Genomic DNA, 26,379 nt, shown 5'->3' with positions numbered 1-26,379 from the left:
TTGAGGGGATGCAGATATTGTTTTTCCCTTGAACTTCCTTTGTCCTTTGAGGGAGGAGCTAGCAGGAACCAAGGGTGATATGTAGAGAGGCCAGATGGTATTTGGGCTGGTTCAGGAAACCATGACTTTGATATTGAAGTAATCCTTCTGGATTTATCGAGCAAGCGAGCCCTGAAGGGCTGCCTCATTTTGTAATTCAGACTTGAACGGCTTTTGTACAACATATTGGAATGTGGATTTTGGAGCATGACCCAGTTAAAAGGGACCATTATTCTCATACAATCCCAGGAAACGTAGCACTCCTCTGTTAAGATGCTGTTTTAAGGGTCAGCCCAGACTTGTATGGCCATAAACTGTTGTGTAGTTGTCTAGGGATAGTATAGCTAGCTATAAGCTGCCCACACTCATGGCTTCACCCAGAGGCACAGAGACTGGTGCATATTAAGCATACCTTCCTTCTCTGAGACAATTGCTTTGCTTTGACTGAACTGAGTTTTTCCCTGGGTTTGTTTCACAGACCTTAAAAATAGCAGCCAACTAGACCCTCTGGCCTGGAATTTCCTGGAACCACCCACTGCAGGACACTGGGCTCAGGCTGTTAAGGGCTCTTTCCCTGAGTCGATTCCTCCCCACCCTTGAGTCCAGCAGGAGTGTTAGGAACCAAGGGTATCCAGGGATGAACTGGTGACATCCCTCCCTGAACCTGGGATGGTGAGGAACTAAAAGGTCTCTTGGAGCTCTGGCAGTCTGGTTGGAGGTAGCCAGAACTGAGAATTGAGTCTGGTGTTAGAACTCAAGGATTCAACTACATTCTATATACGACATTCTTCTCTCTTTTTAAAAAATATACATTTTTTAAATTAAGGTAGAATTACATCATTTTCCTAGCATGAACTACACAGTATTCTTTCCTTAACCTGCACTTTCTTACTTGGAAAATGTGATTCAAGCATTCTCCCTGGCTGACGCTTTGCCTGTGAGATCACTGGCAACTAAGTAAAGGCACAGAGGTGACTCCTAGCATTTCCCAGGGATGGATGCGAGGCCTCGCTTAGGATGAGATGCGGGACTCTGATGGCCAGGCTAAGGCAGCCCCCTGCCACGACCCTGGGAGTTCATTTGTGTTTGCCTTTGAGAAAACAAACAACAAATCAAAAAATACCATAGTCAGATTCAAAATAGATAGTGGTTCCGACCTGAGTGCTGATTCCTGGAGGTATAGGAGTCCACACAGGAACAAGTCAGGGCGTCTTGTACCGGGTCCCCACCACACTCCTCCTGCAGACGATGCAGGGAAAATTAGAGAAGTAGGTCAGAGGCTCATGGGCACAGGTGTATGCTGAGAATAGACAAAAATAAGAAGGCTAACCTGAAGATGGGCCTACTCTCAGCCCCAGGGATACTATGCCCTGGACTTACTATGTCATAAATCATCAGCTTAGAGATGGCAGACTATGGAGGACCCTAGGAAGCCTCTGTCTTCCCATGATTTCCCTAGCCATACTGACCTCTCTTATCATCTTAGAAGATGCGTTACAGACCTGAGCCCTGTCTTTCAGGTGCCTTTCAGTATACCTTTTGTAGGATGTCATACAGGTGAAGGCAGGTACAAGATAGAGCGAGGCCTGTTATTGAATGGGAAGGAAGGATGGGCGAGGGAAAAGCTTTATAGAGAGAAGGAGACTGGAGCGAGGCAAGAGAAGCAGCGGAGAGAACATGAGGCTGATGTGAAAATTCCTCTCTGCACGTTTACAGGTTACTATGAATGTTCCTAAGGGATGGATGTGTACAGGGCTTTGTATGTTTAGGTGGGCAATTATATGTTATCAGTTGTATCAGAGGTTATTGTGTCATGTGCTCTTTCATGTGGTGATTTAAGTTTAAGAGAGTATGTGGTGGCTGGAGACACTGGGTCGTCACAGAATTGGGATGTGTGTTTCTGACATGGTGACAACCTGCCTTGGGAACTAGATGAGTAGAGAGATTGTTGCCAGGCTCAGAGAGAAGCCATCAGCAGTATGATATGGGATGGAGCAATGCAGGTGAGATGCTTTGCTGACTGAGATGAAGATATCCACCAGATATCTTGGGGCACTCCAGTACCAGATCTAGTTTGGGATAAAAAAACATCATTTTTTATCATTTTACAGCAGCAACCTTTCCTACTAGGAGTAGTTTTATCATATGCAATTCAAATTTAGCAATCCCAGATCTTGCGTGTATATGGAGGGTGAAGGTGGCTATCAGTTGAAGGAAATTCGAGGTCACTGCTAACTTTGTCCTGCATTATGATGTACCACCTTCTCTTGAGGCATGCCAAGTCTGCCTGGCTATCCCCTTTGGAGTGTCCTGACTCTCCACTCCAGGACCTATTCTGAGTACAAAGACAAGCAGAGAAAAGACCTAACTCCAGGACATCATGAGGGGATTCCCAGAGGATCTGGATCTTAGTGTGAGACCTGATTCCTCCCAATTATGTGAGATCAAGAATGAAATTTGTCCTGGCTATACCCTGAGTGTCACAAAACAGCCATTATGATTGAAATAATAAATCCAGTATCACTTTAGAAATCAAACATTTTGTGTTGGTGTGATTCTTATGCACAATTGAGTTTTTATTAACTACTAAAGAAAAAAAAATGACTGAAACCTTTTCCCCATTCTCACCCAATAAGGAGAGTTTGGACAATCTGTATTTTATGAACACCACCCTCATCCTCCTCCCAGTCTTCACTATTTCAATACTCACAGTCAATTGAGTATTTAAATCAGCACATCCAATTGAGCCCAGAAATCAAGAAGTTCTCTCATTCCTCTGAACAGTAGGATCTGACTCACCCTCAGCCTGTGGTGACAACTGCTTCTACATTTGATGCATTTACTTTTTTATGTTTGTGTATTATAATCAACTCACATGGTACAGGCACTTGGACTCATGCAAATTACGAATTGCATTATATCAGTTCAAATCATACAGCGACCAATGGGACTTAACTAACCAAAGAAACAGTGCTACCCAAAGGTCTTTGCAAAAGCAAAGGCATTATATCCTTTGGCAGAAAGCTAGATTGGAAGACAATGCTAGAGTCATCCCATGGTACTTTCTACATGAGGTGTTGGTTTAGTTGTGGTCAGTGAGCTTAGCATCTCTCAACCGTGTAGACAGGATTGTTCTCTGTTTTTCACTTGCCCTTCTCTCTCCATTCTGACAGAGGGACCAGAAGCAAAGGAAGGAGAAATTCTGAAACAGCCAGTGTCTTCCACTGGCGCTTCAGTCACAGCTAGAACCTGCTAGCTTTGGTGACCTGGGTTGCCCCAGCTCCCAAACTCCAACATTTTAGCCCGTAATCCCTAAGATTTGTCAGTGGGTGGAATTAGTCTCTTCTTAGGTTTCCTGTCTTGGCACTCACTCTAAGACTGAACTAAATTTGTTTGGTGGCTCCAAGAAGACTTGGAAGATGTTCTGCATAATTTCTCAAACTGGAAATTAGACTACCAGCACATAGAGAAATCGGCTTCTAACAACTCAGAAAGTTCTTCCCTGCTGGCTAGCTTTTGTAGCACCAGAAGGTGCTATGCAGGCAGGCTTCTGAGGAAGAAAAGAAATCACTGTTCTTACCCAAGGCTGGAGCCTGCATGCTTCAACACTGACTTGCCAGGCAAGTTATGGCCACTGATGCAATAGTGCTCTTGTGCTGAAGTTAACTACTTTCTAATTAGACTTGAGGTTCTCAGGGCTGCGATAATACGTTCTTTTTGACAATGCCAGTGGCATTTAGAGTCCTCAACTGAAAACTAGTAAAAGTTTAAGGCCCTGTGACATCATCCAAAGCAGCTTAAACCTGTTATTGTGCAGACTTTACTTCTATTTATCTAAGTCACCCAAGGGCTCCAAGTCTCCTGAAGCCTCTGACCTCAGAGATAAGAGGAATGGCTCTCAACACCTGTCAGTGACTGTTTCCCACTGACAATGATGCACTCACTATTTCCCTGTAGTCAACCATGCATTTAGTTGGTGTCGTAGTCAGGGTTTCTATTCCTGCACAAACATCATGACAAAGAAGCAGGTTGAGAAGGACAGGGTTTATTCCGTTACACTGCCACATTGTTCTTCATCACTGAAGGAAGTCAGGACTGGAACTCAAGCAGGTCAGGAAGCAGGAGCTGATGCAGAGGCCATGGAGGGATGTCACTTACTGGCTTGTTTCCCCTAGCTTGCTCAGCTTGCTTTCTTATAGAACCCAAGACCACCACCAGCCCAGGGATGGCACGACCCACAATGGGCTTGGCCCTCCTCCCTTGATCACTGATTGAGAAAATGCCTTACAGCTGGATCTCATGGAGGCATTTCCTCAAGGGAGGCTCCTTTCCCCGTGATAACTGTAGCTTGTGTCAAATTGATTCAACAGCCAGGACAGTTGGATTCCTGCTCTTAACTCAGAAACCCCAGCACATCCTTGCTGTGACTTCTACACATGTGACTTCTATTCTGGCACCCATTGCTTTCTCTTGCTTTAGCCTGCCTGTCACATCCAAGAATCCCTGAATCAGTTATGGATCAAAATATTCATTTAAAAAATTCCAAAAAGCAAACCTTGATTTTACAGCTCCTCATATGCTAAATGGATAGAGTGACATTTAACAACATCCTGTAGTGACCCCCATTACTTCACAGATCCTCAGTGTGCTATTTGAATGAGCTAACTCCCATATGCAGGGCATTTAAATGTTGCTTGCCCATGGATTTGGGTATCTGATGAGGTCCTGAAGTCAGTCCTCCACAAATATGGAAGGAAGATTGTATTTCTGTCCCTTCCAGAAACCTGGAGTAGAGGATGTCTGAGGTTTCGGCTGCTCTCTTCTACTCTTTCCCATTGCAGCATTCATGCTTTGAAACCCACCCACAACATGCCTTCTAGATTAACTTCACAGCAGCCTTGTGGCTGACATTCTAGAGACTTACACACACACACACACACACACACACACACACACACCAGAGAGAGACGTGTCATTCTTGCTTTCCCCATGGCTACCTGACCATTTCTGCCTCACTTCTGCATTAACTTCCTAGAGTCTCCTGGATACCCCTCCAAATGTACATTACACCTAGATCCTTGTCTCAGAGACTATAGTTATGAGACTCACACCAAGACAGCTGTCCCAGTGCTGAGCAAGCAAGACCCTCTACCACATAGCTAGACTTTCAGAGCATCGGCCCTTGCTCACGGATGGTACCCTCATGCTGAGATGCTGCCTAGGAGCTGAAAGCAGAAGCTGCTGCAAGTGTATGAAAGAGGGGTGGAAAACAGGTCACCAGAGACGTGAGTGAAAGACTACATCTTAAAGGCCTTCCTTCATCCTCTGAGTACATAGATTCTAACCCTCAGGACAAGGTTGGAGACAATGGACTGTTCTAAATATGGACATGAGGCTCACCTTGTATCTCAGAAAGAATCTGTTATGTATGTGCCTGTGGATGAACGGGAAGCTGAGCGACATTTTGTATCCTGTATCTGACAATAGTCCAAGTCGATAATGCCAGTAGAAATATGAAAAGTAACGATGCATACGTGCAAAGGAGACAAGGGACTTGTGGGGGATGTTTAGGAGTTAGGACAGAAGGTTGTTAGGCACTGGTGGTTGTAAGGAGCAGAAAAAAAGACTGACCTCTTCCCCAGATTTAAGGCATGGCTTATACCCAAAGTGCATGCAGCAAGGTCAGTAACTGTATCTTAAGCATTGCTTGCACAGTAGCCTGGAATCTGCCTGTCTCCAGAGCTCCAGAGCAGCAAGAGGGTACGAGAAGTTGAAGGAGGCAGAGACAAAAGCAGCAGCTGCCCTGTGGGTGAGTAGAGAAAGTCTGGATGGTCTTTGAGGATAGGAAAGACATGTGGGAAGTGAAGTTCATTTTTGTGTGTCTTGTTCTTTTCTCTTGCTGGTCAAATTCTGCCCCATGAACCATGAACTCTTTGCCCTCTATGGGTTGGATTACCTGATCCTTCCAGGCAGACACGGGGAAGGCAAATGATAGTGTAGTCTGTGTCCCTGTGTCTGTCTGTACCCAGAGGCAGTAGATGAAGCTTCACAGTAAAAGAACTTCAGGGGACCTATGGGTGATGGTAGACACCATGATCTTCCATGGTAAAGAGCCTAGGAAATGCCAATGGCTTTGGGAAGTAACACAATAGCCGAGGTGGCTGTAGGAAGAGCTAAATGAAGGTGGTCAGAGTCTGGGAAAAACAGGTAGGTAGGTTCTTGAACCCCAAACCTCAAGAAATGGTACCAATTTGAGAACTAAGATTATTAGCACTGCAGCACGGGAAAAGCTCCAGAAGCTTCTACTGAATGGGAAAGGTGCTTTTTTGAGTCATCCATATAGGGTAGAGAGATGAGGACCCATGGTGTGTGGCAAGCAATGACTGACCTGTGCAACACTGAAGCATTCTGAGTAAGTGAGAATACATGATTGGAACCAAGAAAGAGTACTCAGCAAGATGCTACCATCCCAGGAAAGAAGTAACAGGGTGGTTGGCCTTGGGTCTGTGTGGCCAGAGGGATCAAGGAGTCAGATGAGTAAGGAGACTCACACAGCGGTTTGCCTTGTGTATGTTCAGGGGCACACATCAGCACACCACATCCAGAGGGTAATGTGGTCCGATCAAACTAAAGTATTCTGGCAGTCACAAAAACCTTTAAAACTAGTACAATGAGGGCTGGAGAAATAGCTTAGTGGTTAAGAGCACTGACTGCTCTTCCAGAGGTCCCGAGTTCGATTCCCAGCAACCAAATGGTGGCTCACAACCATCTGTAATGAGATCTGATGCCCTCTTCTGGTGTGTCTGAAGAGAGTGACAGGGTATTCAGATATAATGAGTAAATAAATAAATCTTAAAAGAAAACTTGTACAGTGGAAGGCACAGCTGTTGAAGCTCAAGGCCTTGCTCCCTTGGCTCCATCCCACCCTTCTTGCTAGTTTAATAATGAAGCCACAAGTGACCTTGAGACAGAAAAATCCCTCATTCTTTCAGTACAGCAGAGAGCACAGCTGGGAGCTCCAGATTTAGTGTCTGGGATGATGTCGGGGCTTTATTTTTAAGCCCTCATCTCTCAGACATGCAACCAAGAACAACAGAGGAGGGAAAATTCCTGGGCTCCTGAAATAGCCCCCATGAAATACTATCTAAACTCCACCTCTCTTTAGAATTTTCTCCATAAACAAGGCCGTCTGTTTCTGAAGCCTGACTTTCATCATGATCTGAGGCATCAAAAACATGAAGGCTTGCCAGGGTCCAGACAAAATTTTTCACCTATGTGCAAAGGTTTTTAAACCAGCAGAGAGGTCTGCCATGGTGTCAGGAGGTGGAGGGGCCTGAAAGAAGAGAAAGAAATGTAGTTGCTGAGGCGCTTAGGGGAATGTGGCATTCTCCCTCAGAAAGGGTTGCTTGGAAAATCCATGCGGCTTAGTAGCCCCTGGGACTTGGGGTCTGGGAATTATGAATGGTGAACATCATGTCTCCATATTATATCTCTTTCGTTCATTTGTTTACTTGCTTGTTTGAGACAAGGTTCCACTGTAGAGTCTATGCTGGCCTTGAACTTATGATTTCCCCCTGACTCAGCCTCCTGAGTAATAGGATTACCTGCCTACAGCACTGTTAGACTTGATGTAGTCATGTCTTCTTTGTTTTAATTCTTTTGTATTTTCATATATACACATGAACAAAGAACTTTTACCATATCTTGACACTATCACTTCTCAACCCCTTTCACTCCCATTAAACCTCTTCTCCCCAACAAATACCTCCTTCAAATGTTGTGTGTGTGTGTGTGTGTGTGTGTGTGTGTGTGTGTGTGCGTGCATGTGATCTCTGTGTTTAATTAGTTACTTGCATGGGTCATGATTATGCACTTAAGCAGAGCAAGTTACTAGAAGCTATACCACTGAGGAATGACTCCATAGCAACCACTAACTGCCTAACCACTCCTCAGAGAGAGAGGATCCTTCATGAAATTCTATGTATGATGGATTATTGATTGGCCCTGTCTTTTGCAGGGGTTGCATAAGTAACCATGGCTGCTGCAGCAGCAAGTTCATGTGTTTAACAACAATATCCTGTCAAATAGCATTTCATTGCACACCTCCCCATCCTCCAACTCTTACATTCTCTCAAGTCCTCTTCTCCCAAATGCCCTGAGCCTTAGAAGGAACAACACAGATAACGACTGGCTTATGAGCACTCAAGTCATTTATTCTTTTCAGCTTAGCAGGTCACCAGCCCCTACACTTATCACAGATCACTGCAAAACTAAAGTATCTTTGATCAAGTCTGAGAGCATCTCTAAGCCATAAATAAAAGCATAAATAATCAGGAGGCATTTGGAAAGCATACTGGCTTTATTAAAACATCTTCATTAGGTTCTCCCCTAGGGCCCAAGACATTGCCATCATGGGCCTTGTGAAACAGTTATAGATCTTGTGTGCTATACTGGCCTGTCAACAAGATGTACCCATAAGCACAACAGTGGCATAACCATTACAGAGGTAACTTAACACTTTCTAATTGATTGTGAGGCCTACCCACTAGAGGAAAGTTGATATCATCTCTTAAATGTGCATCCTGCTGGGAGACGGACAATGGCACTGCTCCTCCTATTTCAGGCTCAGCAGCAAATGACTGTTTCATACAGAACAATGACTCATACTTCAGAGTAGAGTTTAAGCCAAGTCTTTCACAGTCCAGCGGATTGCTTTTCTTTAATATACTAGTGGTTCAAGTAGATTCAAACTGTCCACTCCGATTTTGAGATGTTAAGCATTTTAAGTGCACTGGAACCCCACTAGGGTAATTCACAGGAGACCTCTAGAAGCTTCATAGAACACCCTGGGAGAGCAAATGCCTGCAGTTATCAGAGTTGCCAATCTCTGCTCTTCTCCACTTGGCTTTATCAGCAGAGCAAAAAGACAGAGAGAGCAAGGCTTGAGGACACACAGCCTGCAGTAAGAAATGAGCTATGATCCAGGCAGGCAAATCTCTTTAACATAGGGTGGCCTGGTCTCACTTTGCAAAGGCCTCAGCAGCACAGGATGATGTCATTAGCTGAAATGGGAATGGGAGTGTCCACAGCATAGGTAATGCCACTGGAACGCCCTGGATTCAAGTGTACTGGTTCTACCAAACGAAGACATGTTGTGATATAAGCATCAGCCTGAAGTGAGTTAGAGGAGTATAACAGAGCTTGAGTACCCTCTATCCAGAAGTTTCTCTAAATTGAGATTTTTTTTCATATCATGAAATATACATCTGTAATGAACTATACTAAGGATGGAACTCTTGTCTAAACATAAAATTCATTTCATTTTCCTATGTATTTATGCACATAGTCTGAAGGTAATTTTATGCAACACAATACAACTATATTTTAATGGAGCCTTTGACACTTAAAGGTATGAACTTTTCAAATTGTGCTACCATGTCCATGCTCAAAATGTTTTAAACATTAGAGCATTTCGCAGTTCAGATTTTCAGGTGCAGCGTGCTCATTTTGTATAGAACATTCTGAAAACATTAGAAGAGAAAGTAGAAGTTGTCTTTCTAGACCCAGACCACAGTCACCCATCTAACAACTTTGATCTATCACGGGCTCGAGCTGGCATATCTGTATTGTGCACTATGTATTACCTGTCTAATTTGGGAGAAAACACTGCCCTGAAATTTAGCACACCAAACAGACAAACATTTACCAGTTTCTGAGGGTAAAATGTTGAGCGTGACTTTGCTGGTCATTGGCTTGAGGACTCTCATGCAGATCTAGGAAGAATGCTGGTTACTGGGCTTCTGGAACCGATCTGAAGTTGACTCATTCCTATGACTGTCCAAAGAATGCTCACCTGTGGGCTCTGTGGACTTCTCTAGAGAAATGTCAGACAGTCTTCCAACAAGGCAGTAAGCTTTCCCTCCTGGGAATGGTCCAAGACTGTGTCAATACAAAACACAGCTCTCAGCTCAAAGGGAATAAGTTTGTTCTGGAGCCAAATGGCAGCACTCGTAGAACAGATTCAGGTTGTCCTTAAAGGCCACATTCTAATGTGGAAATGGATTCATGAAGTTGTTGTAGTTATAGGACAAGATCAAGTCATAAATCAAGACATTTTCCCCAAACACACTGAAACTAAAGATAGTTCAAGCTAATTTGTCTATAGACCTAAAACATTCCTACTTATCACAACCAAGAAGTTCTAATCAGTCAATCAGCTTTGTGAAATATTTAGCATAGGTGAAACATTTTTATTTCTTTCTGGGAACATTGGACAGATCAAATCAGAAATCTGACCTAGCTTTGGAAACGTCACTTTCATATAGGTCTCATTTTCTGTCCAGTCAGGCATTCAGTCCAGCTCACCCACAGAAAAGACGAAGCAATAGTCGATCTCTTTCAAGGAATCTGTAGATATGCTTGGAAGTCATATGACACCTCCAAGGCCTTTGTCACCTGTGTAGGTAGTTTTGGAATTTAAAATGATTTGTCAGTAAGGATTTTAAAGTATATCAGAAGAGGGGTCTTTCTGAAAACTAGAAGTTTTAAGACCCCTCTCAGGAATAGCTTTCTCCATACTGTGTCAGCTAAATGGAAGGTAAGAAAATTCCATAGAAGTTTCCAGAAAATTCTACCATGATCTGTCCCTGCTTCTATCAGAAACACTATAGTCCACATGTTTTAGCTCCACAAAGAATCCTTGAATGACCTTGTCACTCAAAGTTTTAGCCCATGACTTATTCCAAGAGCCAGTGCCTGTTTATCCAGAATGGCTAAGAAGTCTCAGCAAAGGGCTGGGGCAATGATCGAGCCCATAGCATGCTTGCTAAACTCTATCTTTACTTTCAACTTTATGTTTTGAGATAGAGTCTCTCACTAACCTTAAAGCTCACTGATTCAGCCAGCCTGGCTGGCTGATGATCTCCAGGAATTCTCCTATCCCCATCTCCCCAGTGCAGGATTAACGGGAATGTGTCATCACACCTAAATTTTTCCATGGGTGCTGTGAGTCTGAACTCAGGTCCTCATGCTCCCACGGAATTCCCTTGTACTACAATACCAATGGCACTTTTCATGTGGAAGCAATTGTGGCTTTGGAGATGAGGGTAGAGCTGTCACATCAGTGACAAATACATGTAGACATCAGAGAACTTTAGTGCAGTTCCCACCATCATTTCCCACAGAAGTGACCAGCACATGCCCTTGGCCTTTTCTTCCTTGTTGCTGAACTAAAAATAATATATGGAAATCAGAGTGGGAAGCCCAGATGGTTCAGTATCCATATCATTTTCACTGACCCTGGTGCTCTTGAAGCAGTTGAGGTAGGGAAAACTTTTGAGATAAGTTTCCTAACAGTTTTAACTCTGTTAAAGTTTTGTGTTCTGTAAAAACAGTGTTTAACTATGTGCAGTCACTGAACATCACCTTATCAGGCACCAAAAACAGCTTTAGATGTGGGGAACAATAGAAAAGAAATTGAGGAACTGAAGTTGATTCCAGGCACCTGTACATTTCTTGAGGCGATTTGTACATAGTAACTGAGTAACATATAAGAGCTCTGTTTGTTGGCTATGGTTTGAATGGCTGTCACCACTTCCCCAAAGACCCTTGTGATAAAGACTTGATCCCCAGTCTGCTCTTTATTCACTAACCACCTTACTTTTTGAGATGGGGTCCCTTACTGAAGCTGCAGTGCACTGGTTCCGCTAACCCAATGGTTCTCAACCTTCCTAATCCTGTGACCCCTTAACATAGTTCTACATGTTGTGGTGACCCCCAACCATGAACGTATTTTTGCTGCTATTTCATAACTGTAATTCTGATAAGGTTATAAATCATAGTATCTGATATGCTGGATAGCTGATACGTAACTTACACAAAGGGGTCATGACCCACAGATTGAGAACCACTGAGCTGGATGAAGCCTAGGCATGCTGTACTCCCTTTATACAACCCCAGAGCAATGGAGCCATCCAGTGCTGAGACTTCCTGGAAGCCAAAATAAACCTTTCTTTTTTCAAGCTGATTATTTAAGGCATTTTGTCACCGCCACAGAAAGCTGACTACCACACCATTTCAATCGGCACTTCATGGCTGGCAAGAATTCCGGCTAATGTTTGGCACCTGTGAAACATAAGCAAGGCTTTCAGCATTCCTGCTCTATAGACACTTTTATAAAAGTTTTATTTGTTCCCTATGAAGTTCGGTGTAATACACAGAGCAAGTAAGCCAAGGCATCTGGCCAGAAAATACATTCCTTCTTTAGAAGAGAAACAAAGAGTAAACCCTGCTTATCACACCCCTGTGCCTGTCCAGGGTCATAAATGCTTTTCCAGGGAAATAAGGCTGATGGGATGCCAAGGAGAAGCTCCTGAGGTTCAGAGCAGTGGATGACGCAACCCATGCCGAGAAGCTGTCTTGACCTCTGGGCACTGAGACTACTCATTATCAATCTATGTTTCTAAACCGCTCTAATCAGTTTCAGGAGAAAACAGAAACTGCCAATTAGTTTGGTTAGGTATGTACAAAAGCAGCACTATCATTTAAAACTAGCTTTTCCCTCTCTGGACCAGCAAGCTCAGGTGAGGGGGTGGCATTAAAGCTTGGTCCCTGCAAATGGTAGGACCATTTGAGTACCAAGGGTCCTGCACCCCCTTTTAGCACCCTAACTGATCTTCACTGAAAGTCAGGCTTCTCAGGTATTTGAAATTTTCCTCAGCTATTTTGAAATGCATAATCCTATTACTGTCTAAATAGGAGATGTCCCCTATAGGCCCACATGTTAGGTCTTATCCCCCAGCTCGTGAGACTGTCTTAGGAGGTTTTAGATACTGTTAAGAGGCGGCAACTTAATGAAGGAAGATCCTTGGAGCCTAAATCATGCTCCCACCTTGCTTCCCTTCTGTGTGCCTTTCTCAGGTTTCTATCCACCTGAGGTGAGAAAACTCTCTAACTTCATGCTCCCAACCCCAAGATGTTCTGTCCAACATCATGGAACCAAGTGACCATAGAATGAATTTTGATACCACCATCACAAAAGGACAATCCTTCCATTAAATTGCTTTTATTGAGTATTTTTGTAACAATCATGCAAAAGTAATGAATACAAATACACTATAATTAAGTATAATAACTCTGCTGTGTGACAGATCTCGGAAATCCTTGTTTAACTGAGATGTCAAAGTCCTTGATGCCCATCTTCCCATCCTTCTTGTCATCCCTGGCTACCACCCAGTCTCCGAGTTTGACAGTTTTAGATTCCACACAAGTGAGATGCACAGTCTGTTTTTCCATATCTAACTTATTTCACTTATCATCATGTTCTTTAAATTCAGCCATGTTGTCATGAATAAATGGTGTCATTTTGTTTATGTCTGAGATTCTAATTCATTTACATTATTTCTCCCTTCCCTTTCGTCCCTCCAAATCCTCATACACTCCTCCCTACTCTTCTTCAAATTCATGGCCTCTTTTTCATCAATTACTATCACATGTGTATATGTATTTGTATATGCACATATATTCCTAAATATAATCTGCACAGTCTATATAATATTACACGTACATATGTTTTCAGGGCTGATTGCTTGGCCTTCCTTGGAGAAAATCAATTCTGCTCCCAGATTTTCTCAGTTGCCAATAGTTCTTTACATAAAGTTGAGACTTTATGGGTTTTTCTCTGTCCAATTTGTGTGTTCATTAGTATCTATTATGTAATCATTCATAAAGCTAAAAAAGCATTTCACATAAAGGCGTGCACACACAGAAAGTTATAGCACTAACACTCTTGCTTTATGGAAAATGTAGGGTACCACAGTCACATGATGAAGATACTGCTGTTGCTTTGTTACTTTCTGGGAAAGTTGGGGAAGCCATTCCCTTGTGTCATTATTTATTCTTTCAGAAATATTTATTGAGCACTCATGGAATACTAGACAGAGTCCCCAGCACTAGAAATAAAAATAATGAAAAAGACCAACAATAAGGAGGAAATTGGGTGTCTGTGTTTAACAGTGTGTGCACTTATATAAATGGGGGGAGTATGCACATGTCATCTGCTGAGCAAAGTCCCAGAACAAGCTGGAAGGTTGCCACCCACAAAGCCCGGTGGCCTCAGTTAAGCCAGGTCTCATTTCCTCAGGTCACTCTGCAGGGAGTGAGTCCCTCTGGGACCTCAGCTCATGACACTCTGGGAGATGGAGGCATCATCAGCCCTGTTAAGTCTCAGCATCTTCAAACAAGAACTGCAGGAACTTTCTCTGAGGACAAGGTCTGTGAGGGTCACAGTGAAACTAAACAAACCGTTCCCATTAGAAATGCAAATTGCCTAGGTTCTGCCTCTCAGAGTCCATTCAATTCAGAGGAGAAAATACCTCATAACTGGGTGTAGGCGGCTTAGACCAGCCAGACCCACAGAGCTTCTAGGGCAGAAATGGCCATAGAGTGAAATGGCTTGCATCCTTTGAGAGTGATTTGGGGAAGGAGTTTTCCTTCAAGAACATAAGACGGGCAGGGCACAGGAAGCAAGGGCCTGCTAGCCACATATGCAGAGAGCAGAGAGTCGCTTAAACGGACAAGAGCTTTCGCCTTGAGATGTGACAAGCTTTGCCCAAAGGCTACAGTTTGGTTGTGTGATTTGGGTCCAACAGTACCAGTCCTATTGTTTTATATGTTAACTGAAATCCTTAATCCAAAATGTGTGCAATCATTTTTTTTTCTTGCAGCCATCAGATCACCAAATATATGCACTTCATCTGTCAGTGGCCGTGACACAGTCATGCCCTTTGAGACCAGTGACCCTGGTAATATGACCTGTTTATAACTCCATTCCAATTTACAGCTTCTCTGTGGCAACTGAAGAATTTCCTCAATGGCAGCGAGGTGGTTCACGGTAGGAAAAGTGTTTGTTGGTCTGCACATCACTTGCAGTGGATGCACATAACTGTCTCTACCAAGATTACAGACCTGATATGCACTTCTCTTATTTGGCTTCTAACACAAATTTCTTAAAACACTAATTTTAATCCTGCTTTTAGTTTTCCCAAAATGGAAGCGTCTAAGCTAAGTTTGTTTTTGGTTATAAAACTAATACATGCATACATCGTTCCTGTCAAAATCTGAACGCTTGATGGAGCTAAATTCTCCACCGAGAACAACCCCAATTCCTGCTGTCTCCTCAATCCAGAAAAATATTTCTTTCCAAACTTTTGCTACATTCTCATTCCAAACATTTGCTAAATGCTAAACCCACAAACTCATCTGGACTTACTTGTTCCTTTGCTTGTATTTATATGGGAAAATTAATTTTCCACCCAAAGTTTGCAACTTCAAATTAAACATAGCTGAGGTGTCTGCTATGGTTTTAGTGCTTGTTGCTTTCCAAACCCATGTTGAACTTGAGTTATCTTTGTCTGAGTATTAAGGAGCGGGACCCTTTAAGAGGTGACTCAGACATCAAATCTATATTCCCAGGAGTAAAATTGGTACCGTCTTTGCCTCTTTGCCTTGTGCCTTCTGGGAAGATGAAAAATCTGTCCCTGGGGAGACAAGGCATTCAACATTCCATCACAGAATTGGAATTGATAGATTGATTGTCTCCTAATGTGATGCCCTACTAGGTAGCATCCCTCTCACAAGATGGCCCTGCCTTCAGATACCTTTGTCCTGAGCCTCCAGAAAGAAGCATTGCTACTCTCCCATGTGAGTATCCTGGAAACGTTTGTAGGAAAATAAGGAGGATTAAGGGTTTGTAGGAATAGCTAAGTGAACGATGATTAGACTAATCCAGGCAAAGCAAAAATTTGAACACCGTTTCCTTACATACTCCTTTGAGTAGAAAAATATAAGGTAGAATGAAGTCTGGAAATACAGCCCAAACCGCATAAAGTAAAATTTACATAGCCCAGTAGGCCATAAGATGCCTTAGTGAATTATGTGAGTGATTTCTAAAATCTACTTCATGAAAGTTCAAGTGTCTTGTGGTCTTTAGGCATAATTGCTTAACCTCTGTCAACATAAAGCTCACAGCATTCAGTTCTTTCAACAGCCAGCAACTCATTCTAGACATCCCTAGACAGACCTTGCCTCTTGAGTTGAGAGATGACCACTGGGCTGAGGAACTAGGAAGTACGGCCACAATGAGCTCTTGGAACTGAGCGCTATGTATCCCAGGAGTAAAGCATCCCTAGCAAAGAAACTCCTGCATGCAGAAGGCACCTGGGTCATTTCCAACTGCTATCCAACATGGAGAGACGAACAGGGTCACATTTTTTTTATCTTTATTAACTTGAGTATTTCTTATTTACATTTCGATTGTTATTCCCTTTCCCGGTTTCCGGGCCAATATCCCCCCTAACCCCTCCCCCTTCCTTTCTATATGGGTGTTCCCCTCCCCATCCTCCCCCCATTACCGCCCTGCCCCCAACAATCTTGTTCACTGGGGGTTCAGTCTTAGCAGGACCAAAGGCTTCCCCTTCCACTGATGTTCTTACTAGGCTACTCATTGCTACCTATGCAGTTGGAGCCCAGGTTCAGTCCATGTATAGTCTTTGGGTAGTGGCTTAGTCCCTGGAAGCTCTGGTGGCTTGGCATTGTTGTTCATATGGGGTCTCAAGCCCCTTCAAGCTCTTCCAGTTCTTTCTCTGATTCCTTCAACGGGGGTTCTATTCTCAGTTCAGTGGTTTGCTGCTGGCATTCGCCTATGTATTTGCTGTATTCTGGCTGTGTCTCTCAGGAGAGATCTACATCTGGTTCCTGTCGGCCTGCACTTCTTTGCTTCATCCATCTTATCTAATTGGGTGGCTGTACATGTATGGGCCACATGTGGGGCAGGCTCTGAATGGGTGTTCCTTCTGCCTCTGTTTTAAACTTTGCCTCCCTATTCCCTACCAAGGGTATTCTTGTTCCCCTTTTAAAGAAGGAGTGAAGCATTTGCATTTTGGTCACAGGGTCACATCTTTACAGGGCTCTTTCACTAAGCCAAGAAGGAACCTATGTGGCTGAGACTTCTTCTTGGCACCCTAGCCTGGGCTCCAGCATACCAACTCTCACCTCCTCCCAAGATGGACTGACTATTCTGTGATGGCTCATGGATAGGACTACAGATCTGCATGAGACTGAGGGTAGGCCAAGTTGAAGCTTGCATTGCCCTGAATGGCAGTGACCACAATGACCTGGTAACTTGGGATTGTCCCCTGCTGAACCTAGGCTACTCCCTAGTCATCCCTCCCCCATCATCCCTGGGAGTGGACAACTTCCCTAGGTCTGAATGTCTTTTCCTTCCGCTTGGGACACCTCACTTTTCCTTCAGGAAAGGCAAGTTCCTCCAAGCAGGATGCTCCCCACCCAGCAAAGCAAGTCCTCGAGAAACCTCAACAGTGCTGGCAGCTTCACACTCACAGGACTATGACAAGGGATGCACAGAAATGGACCTCATCAGAGTGATAATTTAATAAAGTCACAGAAGCAACCATTCTCAATCTTTACAGCAAAAGACTATTTTAGAGACTCATGGGGAGTTCCCTAAACATTTAAAACATGCCAAATAAACTACGGTTGTTTCATATCCTGCCTTGAAGTTAGCTTTCCTATGCTGTGCACAACAGCTACTCCAGCCATAATTCCACATATTCTGGTTTGCACTCTTTTCATTGACATCTATAGATACACACCTTTGCACAAACCTTCCAGTAATCTTAAAGGCGCCATCCTTTCTTCTAAATTGCTAAGTCTTTTCTTCCCCTTGGTAGTGCTTGGCATAGAACCCAGAGCCTAGCACACATTGGCAAATGATCTGTCTATTCCTCAGCCACACACACACACACACCCCTCTATGGAATTTCTGTTTTTATCATTATTTGTCCCAATTCTTGTTCTTCCCAAAGATTATGCTTCCTCTGAAGAGATTGAATGCATAATCCCACCCTTTCTAAATTCTCCAAGGATATTTTTTTGCAACTGCCTTATGTTTAATTTCTGTTCTTTAATTCTTCTACTGTGTGGTCTTAACTAATGTATCTGGTTCTCTGTGAACAATATGTTCTCAATACAGGGAAAAACATTTATACACACAAAAACACTCAAGAAGATAGCCCAACCTAATAAACAAAAAATAGATAGGCATCATAAACTAAACAAAGAAGAAATATGGCTAGTGAGCATGTACAAAAAGACCTCCCCCCTCGCTGGATGTCAGAGTGAGGTTCGTTAGGTCCACTGTAACCAGAAAGAATCAGCGGAAATGAGCTCATATTCAATTTGTGCAAAGAAGAAAGCTGCTAACAAGAGAGAAATAAGGAGAGATGTAGGAGAAGAGAGGGGAGACCATGCTGCAGGGGAGGCCGAGAAGTGAGAAGTCGCTAAGAGTCAGTCAGCAGCTGTGACTAAGCCTGCAGTAACTACCAGCAGACTGTCACCAGGGCTTCCCTGGTAACTGAGACTGGAGATGGAGCTCTATACTCAGGTAAGGCTGCATCAAGCAGGACATGATCTTGGCAATCCCAGGCAAGCACTTCAAGGAAGGAGGGTGGGATTAGGGAACGTGGCTGAGCTTTTAGAAATGGTTAGTGTTTGTTCAAGTCCTTACAGGCCACAGTGGAAATCTAATGAGGGCTGCAGCAAAGAAATAATCTGTCACTGTATAAAATCAACCTTTTCTGGTGAGATAGTTCAGCATCAAGAGAACAGAGATCCTGAGTTCTGTCCTCAGCACCCACATCTAGCAGCTCTAGGGGATCTGATGTGCTCTTCTAGACTCAAAGTCTACCCTACACTCTGGTGCATATACCCATACATAAGACACATACATGTACACGCATTTTTTTAAAAATAAGATAACCCTTTAAAATTAACCTTTAAAAAAAGAAAGATAGCATACACAAGTTAAGTATTTCTCACCTAATATGCTCAAAACCATGGTGTTGCGGATTTTGTATTGGTCAGCTATTGGAATATTCATACATACAGTATGTGACATCCTAGGGGTGGGACTCAAGTCAAAGACAGAACTCACTCACACTTCCTACGCATCTGCCCATGCAGCCCATTTTCACACAATAAGCTCTACAATACTTCACTCAACACTTAGCACACGAAATAAAGTTCTGTGGTATGGTGTTCCCCAATGGTATGTCCTTTGGCCCTCAGAAAGATTTGAGATCTGCAGCTCCACCTGTGCCCAGTATTTGGAAAGGCCTGGGATAACTGGTACTCAAACTTTGGAAAACTGCAAAGGGTATTTCTAAAGTGTAGAATCCATAGGCAATCTATTAAGATATTTCAGAAAAGAAGGTTCATGTTGTAAAACTCAAAGTCAAGATGACCAATAATAGAGCAATAACAGCCCAAACAAAAGGAATCCATATCACATGAATACTGTAAGGGAGTTCAGAATTCACCAGTGGATTACTAAGGATAAAATGCCAAGCACAACTGCACAAATGAGTCTCACAGACAAGACACATACATTAAGAAACACCCAATGAGAACTCTTAGGAACAGTAAAATGCCCACTAAGAGGACTCACAGTTGCGGCAGATGTGGACTGACTGGAGAAGCAGCAGGAGCCATAAATGTCCCTGGTTGATGAAGGACTCGGAGGTCAACATCTAACACATTGTTAGTTAGCACAATCAAAATCAGTGCTCAGTACAGGGCGCAACTGTAACCTTAGAATAAAGGGAGACTGTGACTTGCCCGCTAAGGACATTAGGCACAGCCTACTTTGAGCCTGTTTTTTGTTTGTTTGTTTGTTTGTTTGTTTGTTGTTTTAACAAAATACCTTTTGAAGGCATTTGTGAAATCACGCGACCAGAGGAGCACTCACTGGATACGATATAAGGTGCTTAACACATTACCATAAACTCCTGTATCACAGGAGTGTGTGTTTATGGTCTTACCAATCAGATTGCAGACTGGAGGACAAAATATGGTGTGAAGTTTGCTTCAAAGTTAGCCCGAAGGGCTGAGAGATGCTAAAGGCACAGGTTACTCTCCAACAGTGACAGCTACATGAGAGTACATTTTCACTTTTGTCCTAAGACTTCCATAATAGATGGTCTGTTATTTTTATCCCTACTCTCTAATGCAATGAAAACATTAGATGAGCACAGCATTTAGGAAACAATGTCAAGAACAATGCCTCTCTGCATTGAGTTGAGATCACCCCAGCTACCCAATTCCCCTGTAATGATTTTATTTAATCAAACAGCTTTTGGAAAAGCCAGAAGGAAAAAAACAAGACTTGGAATGAAGTCCTATTTTAAGACAGAGCCTGTCTTTGCTTCATCTTGTAAGGAATACGGCAGTATGAGCACGTGAAACAATACCAGGGTATCCCACCCCGCCCCTTCCTTCTCCCGGCCCAGCCCATAGGATCATCCCAAAGGGACAAGAGAAAATAGACTGACACCTCTTCCCTGAAGGAAGATAGTTGTTAGCCTAGCACATCCCTGAACTGACCGGAAGCCTCCCTCCTGGGGCTGGAACTAAGGAAGCCTTCCTTCTGCCAACGCCCTGGAATTGTTATGGGTGGACCTTATTAGCTCATCTCAGCCTCCACCCGGGCTCCCACTTTAACAAAGAGGCCCAAGGATACTATTAATGCCAGCGATGGCTTCCCCTCTCTGTGAAGGTCTCTACAGCTTGGATCTTTTCACTATGCTATTTCTAGATGGAAACGTTTGTCAGCTGGGATGCTGCAGACCTGAGGCCCTGGGGCAACTGTAAGTCAGGACTCTGATGGGGTCAGTGGACCATGGTGCTTGAAAACAACTATGTGACGACTCCTTAAGTATGCTAACCTATAGAGAACTCTGAGCAGACTCAAGTAAAGCGAAATATCACAGCTAAAAGCTTTACTTCTGAGCACTGGTAGCACACAGCAGTTTGTGGGGAGCATCACAAAACATTTTATCGCATGGCTTTCTGAATCTCCCTGTCTACAGTATACACTTCAAGCAGGGTTCTGGAGTAGATACATGGTTCAGGGACCTGAAGTGAGAAGAACAGACTTCGGTGAATGCTCAACTTCGGGTTTTGTTTTGAGTAAGGATTTCAAATAGCCAGGTTGGATTGAACTTACTATGTATCTAGGAAGGATCTTGACATCTTGGCCTTCCTGCTCCCACTCTTGTACTAGCATTACAGGTATGCCTGCTCTCATATGGTGCTGGGGAATCCAACCCACGGCTTCATGCATGATAGAAAAGCATTCTATTAGCTGAGCTGCATCTCCTGCACCCTCTCCCAGGCCAGGCTTTACATGTTCTTGATGTACATGAGATCTGAATGTGTTCAGCACTGTCTACCTCTGTGAAGATGTTTTACATAATGAAAGACCAGGCTCTCACATTTAAACTGTGAAACAATTATTCTTGAAAGGCAACTTGCAGTGAGAATTTTGGTTTCTTTGAAACACACACATACACACAGAGAAATATTATGGGAATATGTTTTCATTTTAACGCCAGATGTGGGATATGGGACTCCTTTAGATTTTCCTCAGCCGCTGACTATGATTTGCCTTGTGCTCTAGCAGGGGTGTAATTTTGTCAGGAGCAGATAGTCTCAGTAATTGTGTGACATTTGGAACTCTGGGGACTTTTCAGAGGGTATATAAATACTAGGCCCTGAGAGGCATGATGGGTTGTTGGTTATTGGTTGGTTGCAGTTTGTTAAGTAGGGTTGGTAGGGTTGGTAAGTAGTGCTACACAAAGAAGAAACAACAACAAGAAGAAATTAGATATCCTGACAGTAAAGATCAAACTTTCCCCAAGGAACTCAATGTCTCTAATCAGCAGGAAATAGTCTAATAATAATGTCGCTCCCTCCCTTTCTATCCTTTTTTCTCTCCTATCTAGTGTTAGGGGTTTATAAGAGTGGAAGAAGGATGGGGAAAAGTAGAAGAAAGAAGAACCCACAAAGTGGCCAGTGACCAGATACAGCAACTAGCCAAGTCTAGACTAGAAAACAAGGCCAGGTGAGCCAGCTTCCATAGTCACACTGCTAGCCTGGGGAATGCAGAGTTCTTACAGAATATTAGGCGAATTTTACCTTTGGCTCTTTCACTTACTCAGGGACCCCTGAAGGTTGAATGTTCCTCATTACCAACTCTTTAGAAAGTCTTCTTATAGTCTACATTGCAATGACACATAGGCCACGCATATAATGGTGAATTTGTCACAAATGTCACATCTGCTGACATCACAGGCTTTGTGTCCTGTCTGGCTCTGGCTGAGGACAAGGACCAGGTTGGATCATCTACAGTGGAGATCAGTCTTTGTTTTTTGCTGCCATTGTTTGTTTTCCGCTTGCCCTTGAATTTTTATGACTTCATTTTGATTTGATTTACCTTATTTTTTAATTTTATTTTTGTTCTTGAAATTCTTGGTATTTTCCTGTGCTGTTTAACACGTTCTCATAGACCAAACTGTATCATGAACAGTAATAAAATATGTATTTTTAATTAAACAATTGATAACACTTGTGAGAACATGAGAGGTAGGAAACGCCACAATTTCAGCATCCCGGAGGTAATTATGGCTTACATAAACAGAGCATAGAAAACGCATCTCTTTCCCGTCTGGACTCTTCAATCCTCTGTTCTTTCCTTTCTGATTTAAGGGAAATGTACACTCTATATATAGTTCAACTCTCCTGAAGTTCCTGTGGGTTTAGTATACATCTATAGAACACAAACTGGCAGTTCCTCAACAGACAGGGAAGTAGTCCTTTAACAATACATTCTCAGGAAATATCCTTGGGCTGACTGCGGAAGGGTGTGTAGACACTGCTATTTTCCACTCCAGTTCTGCATCCACCCACTTTCTGAGTCACTGAATGTGTCCCTTATCAGGCCCTGCCTCCCACCTCCACTGTTCTCCCAGCCTCATGTGAGCTGACCTCACCCAGTCCTGTAAACTCACATCTGCTGACCAAATCACATTTTAGGAGAGAAAAATAAAGTGACAAATAGTTTGAGTTAAAAATTGGTTTAAAAGATATAGTATAACTTCATAGAAATGATCAAGAAATGGGGAAAGAATACTAACCCTAGATTAACACTGGAAGAAGGCAGATGGAACAGACTAGAAGAAGGGAAGGAGATATAGTACAGATTCTTCAGACAGCAGAATGACTGGGCCCAACAACAAACACATCATCACTAGCTGCCCAGAGGCAACACATTTCCATTGTTGCCCCTGTCACAGTCCTCCTGTGTATGCACCATAAACCTATAAAAGTTTGTGTTCCTCCTCCCCCAACCCCTTCTTCCTCCTCCCTTCCAGGGGTAGCCTCTGTATCTTTTCCTTTTAATAAACCTCCCACATGAAACCTGTTGACTGGTGTGATTTTGTCAGAACCTGCCATTTAGTTCTATCACTAATGGTAATGAACAATTGTTGGGGGAGGGATGAATTCACTGTAGGTTTGTCATGGATATCCCCACACCCATGTGCATAATGTCAACACTAATATATATATATATATATATATATACATATACATATACATATACATATACATATACATATACATATACATATACATATACATATACATATACATATATATCCCACTAGGAAAACCTCATTTTCAGAGTCACAGACAGGAATCCTTGGTCACTCTGTAGTACCTGCTTGGGGTATGGTAATTGGCACTCATTTGGGAAGTGTTTACAGACACATTTCTGTTTCCAATTTTATGGGCTTGATATTGCTGTTTGGTGAGAGTAATTTAACTTGCGAATGTCCCACAGAGGATCATGGATTCCACTTTGGGATTGAAATGGAGTAGTAAGACTTTTTTGAACAACGCAATCTTCTTGATATTCAGTCACTTCAAACCCAGAGGTTTTGTTTGTTTGACCTATCCTCTTTCTTATGAGAGTTTGATTAGCCTAGATGTTGCCAAGTTCTATCCCGAGGTGGTCTCACTTATTATTTTCCAGAATTGTTTTCTTCTTCAGAGAAACAAACGTGACAGTAACAAATCTGGAGAGTGAGTTTTTTTTTTTACAGAAGTCCTCATATCCACCAGTGGATTAATCATAGAATTTATCACCCTGATTGCAGTGTGTGAAAATTATATCCTGAAGCAATTTCAGACTTATGAAAAATAATACATGACTTCTTCATAAGTTACAAAAACTTCTTAGCCAAATGTTTTTCTACAGTCTTTGTGGCAGGAAGCATCAAAAGCAGCTATTTCTACCTTACCCCCCGGGGCTCTCATCTCTTTGACAGTCCCTCCTCTTGAGTGGAAGCTGAGCCAAATGGGCTCTTCTAATACACAGCATATGGTAGAAGTGGCATGTGAAAAGAATGTGACTCTCATGTTGGCACTGTCTGTCCCTCTGCATTGGGTTACTCACCATAAAGGAGCCAGCTGAATGTACAGGCCCAAGCACTAGAGCATAGAGCCTGCTAGCAACCACATGTGTGAGCTGCCACTTCCAGTAATGCATTTGTACCTTCCAATTTTCTGTCAATAGAAATCTAAAATCCTTTTAGAAGAGGGAACCTCGCTTGAGAAAACATCCCCACAAGATTGCCCCGTGGACAAGCCTGTGGTATATTGTTTTAATTGGTGGTACAGGAGAACCATTGTGGGGGATATCAACCCTGGATAGGTAACCTTGGGTGCTATAAGAAAGTAGACTTAGCAAGCCATGAGGAGCAATCTGGTAAGCAGCAGCTTTCCATGGCCTCTGCATCAGTGCCTGCCTCCAGGTTCCTGTAGTGAGTTTCTCCCCTGACTTCCCTGGATGATGGACTCATAAAGTATAAAGTAAAACAAACTCTTTCTTTGCAAACTTGCATTTGGTCCTAGTATTTTATCACATTACAATTTCACAAGAGCCCTGTTTTTTGCAACCTACTTTTAATAAGGGTTCAACCTCTCCTCTAGCCTACCAGCCAACAGAAGCAGTGAAAGAGAAAAGTTAGTAGTATATGGGGGAAGTGGACCTGTTCAGCAATAGTTCTTTGAGGAGAAGCTCGATCTTCTTCTGCAGCAGTTCAGTCCAATAGCAAACACCTAATATGAGTCACAACTGCAGACCAGTCAGTCCTCTAGGCAGGCAGACCTCAGGCACGAACCGGTAACTACAGTTCAGCCTTTCAGCAAGCAGACACCAGACAGCTGTAGTTGAATCCTGAAGAAACCACCAGTCTCACCAACTGGCCTGAGGTGAGGCCATAGAAGAAGCAAGCTGCCTCAGGAACCTCGGGAGCAGCTCTTGGGTGAGTTTTTCTCAATGGCAGAGGTATCACAAGTTGAGCTCAACAATGCTTTGTAAGATGAACCAATACATGAATGTCTTTAGCAAAGAATAGCAAGGTGGAGAAAACCAAACAAAGGTTCAGTGCTTGTCTCTCACTGTCTGTGCGGTCATATTTAAATTCCTTCATCAAGTGTCCTTCCACGTGTCTGCTGTATCCAAACATCCTTTCACCTGTGTCTGCTTCAGGAAAATAGTCTTTCATGTGTTTGCCTTAGCAAGACACCCTTTTACCTGTGCCCCAGCAAAACATCATTTGGCACAAGAAGTTAGTTATTTGCCAAAGAACTAGAAGTTTCCACTTCAGAGGCCATAGCTCTCACCTGTGATTTCCCCTGAAGCTTCATGCAAGACCTTGAACTTGGGCATACACTAAGCCACAGCTGAATTTCTGGCCCTCAGGGAAAAAAAGTACTCTTGTTGTTTTAACCAGCTAAGTCTTGCTGTAGTTTGGAATACAATACAGATACCTAATACAGTCATTCTATGGAAAAAGTATCTCCTCCTATCATTAAAAGAAATTGTGGTCTAGATTGGTTGGCATTATTCATCACCTACCACATTTCTATCAATCCTACACCAACTATGGAGTCTTGGAGTCCGAGATGTAAAGAATATCACTTATGAGCTGGGTGACCATGGTACCTTGCTTAACCACTAAACCTGTCTCTCAGCCTTCAAAGAGAATGAGGCCTATTGATCAGAATTGGCTTCTTCGTCTTCAGTATGAAACCTGGGTGCATTAATCCCTGAGCATTTGTGCAAGTCCTAGCACAGTTATGACAGCTAATGGACAGTTCCAAATATTCCTCCTTCCTTTACACCAAACCTGCTAAACAGACACACACAGAGACAACTAACATCCAAACAGTGACTAATCCCAGTTCAAAGTAGGATGAATACATGTTGCCAAAGATGTGGTCCTTCATTCTACATCCTCGTGGCAGCAGGAGAGAAAGCACACGTGTGCATGTGCACAGACCTAGGCACAGGGTACAGGTCAAATCAACAGCCGCTTTTCAGCCACACCCAGCTTTTCCCATTTGTGGATCCTGCAGAAG

The 26,379-nt window shown here is 43.1% G+C and overlaps 1 long non-coding RNA gene and 1 other non-coding gene across 4 annotated transcripts in view; both read right to left on the bottom strand.

Moving 5' to 3' along the window:
* LOC120101462 (uncharacterized) overlaps window positions 1–26,379 on the bottom strand; it is a 314,162-nt gene that overhangs the window by 268,759 nt on the left and 19,024 nt on the right. For all 3 annotated transcript variants that reach the window (XR_015684675.1, XR_015684676.1, XR_015684677.1), the window contains exon 2: window positions 1,197–1,278. This is a non-coding gene — a long non-coding RNA (uncharacterized LOC120101462). The remainder of the gene's footprint in view (window positions 1–1,196; window positions 1,279–26,379) is intronic.
* LOC120102104 (small nucleolar RNA U85) lies at window positions 14,761–15,068 on the bottom strand. The gene has a single exon (XR_015685184.1). It is a non-coding gene; the product is annotated as a small nucleolar RNA U85 (small nucleolar RNA).

Source organism: Rattus norvegicus, chromosome 3, assembly GCF_021556685.1.
Source record: "Rattus norvegicus strain SHRSP/BbbUtx chromosome 3, alternate assembly SHRSP_T2T, whole genome shotgun sequence".
NCBI lineage: Eukaryota > Metazoa > Chordata > Mammalia > Rodentia > Muridae > Rattus > Rattus norvegicus.
This window is presented reverse-complemented; position numbering and strand designations above follow the sequence as displayed.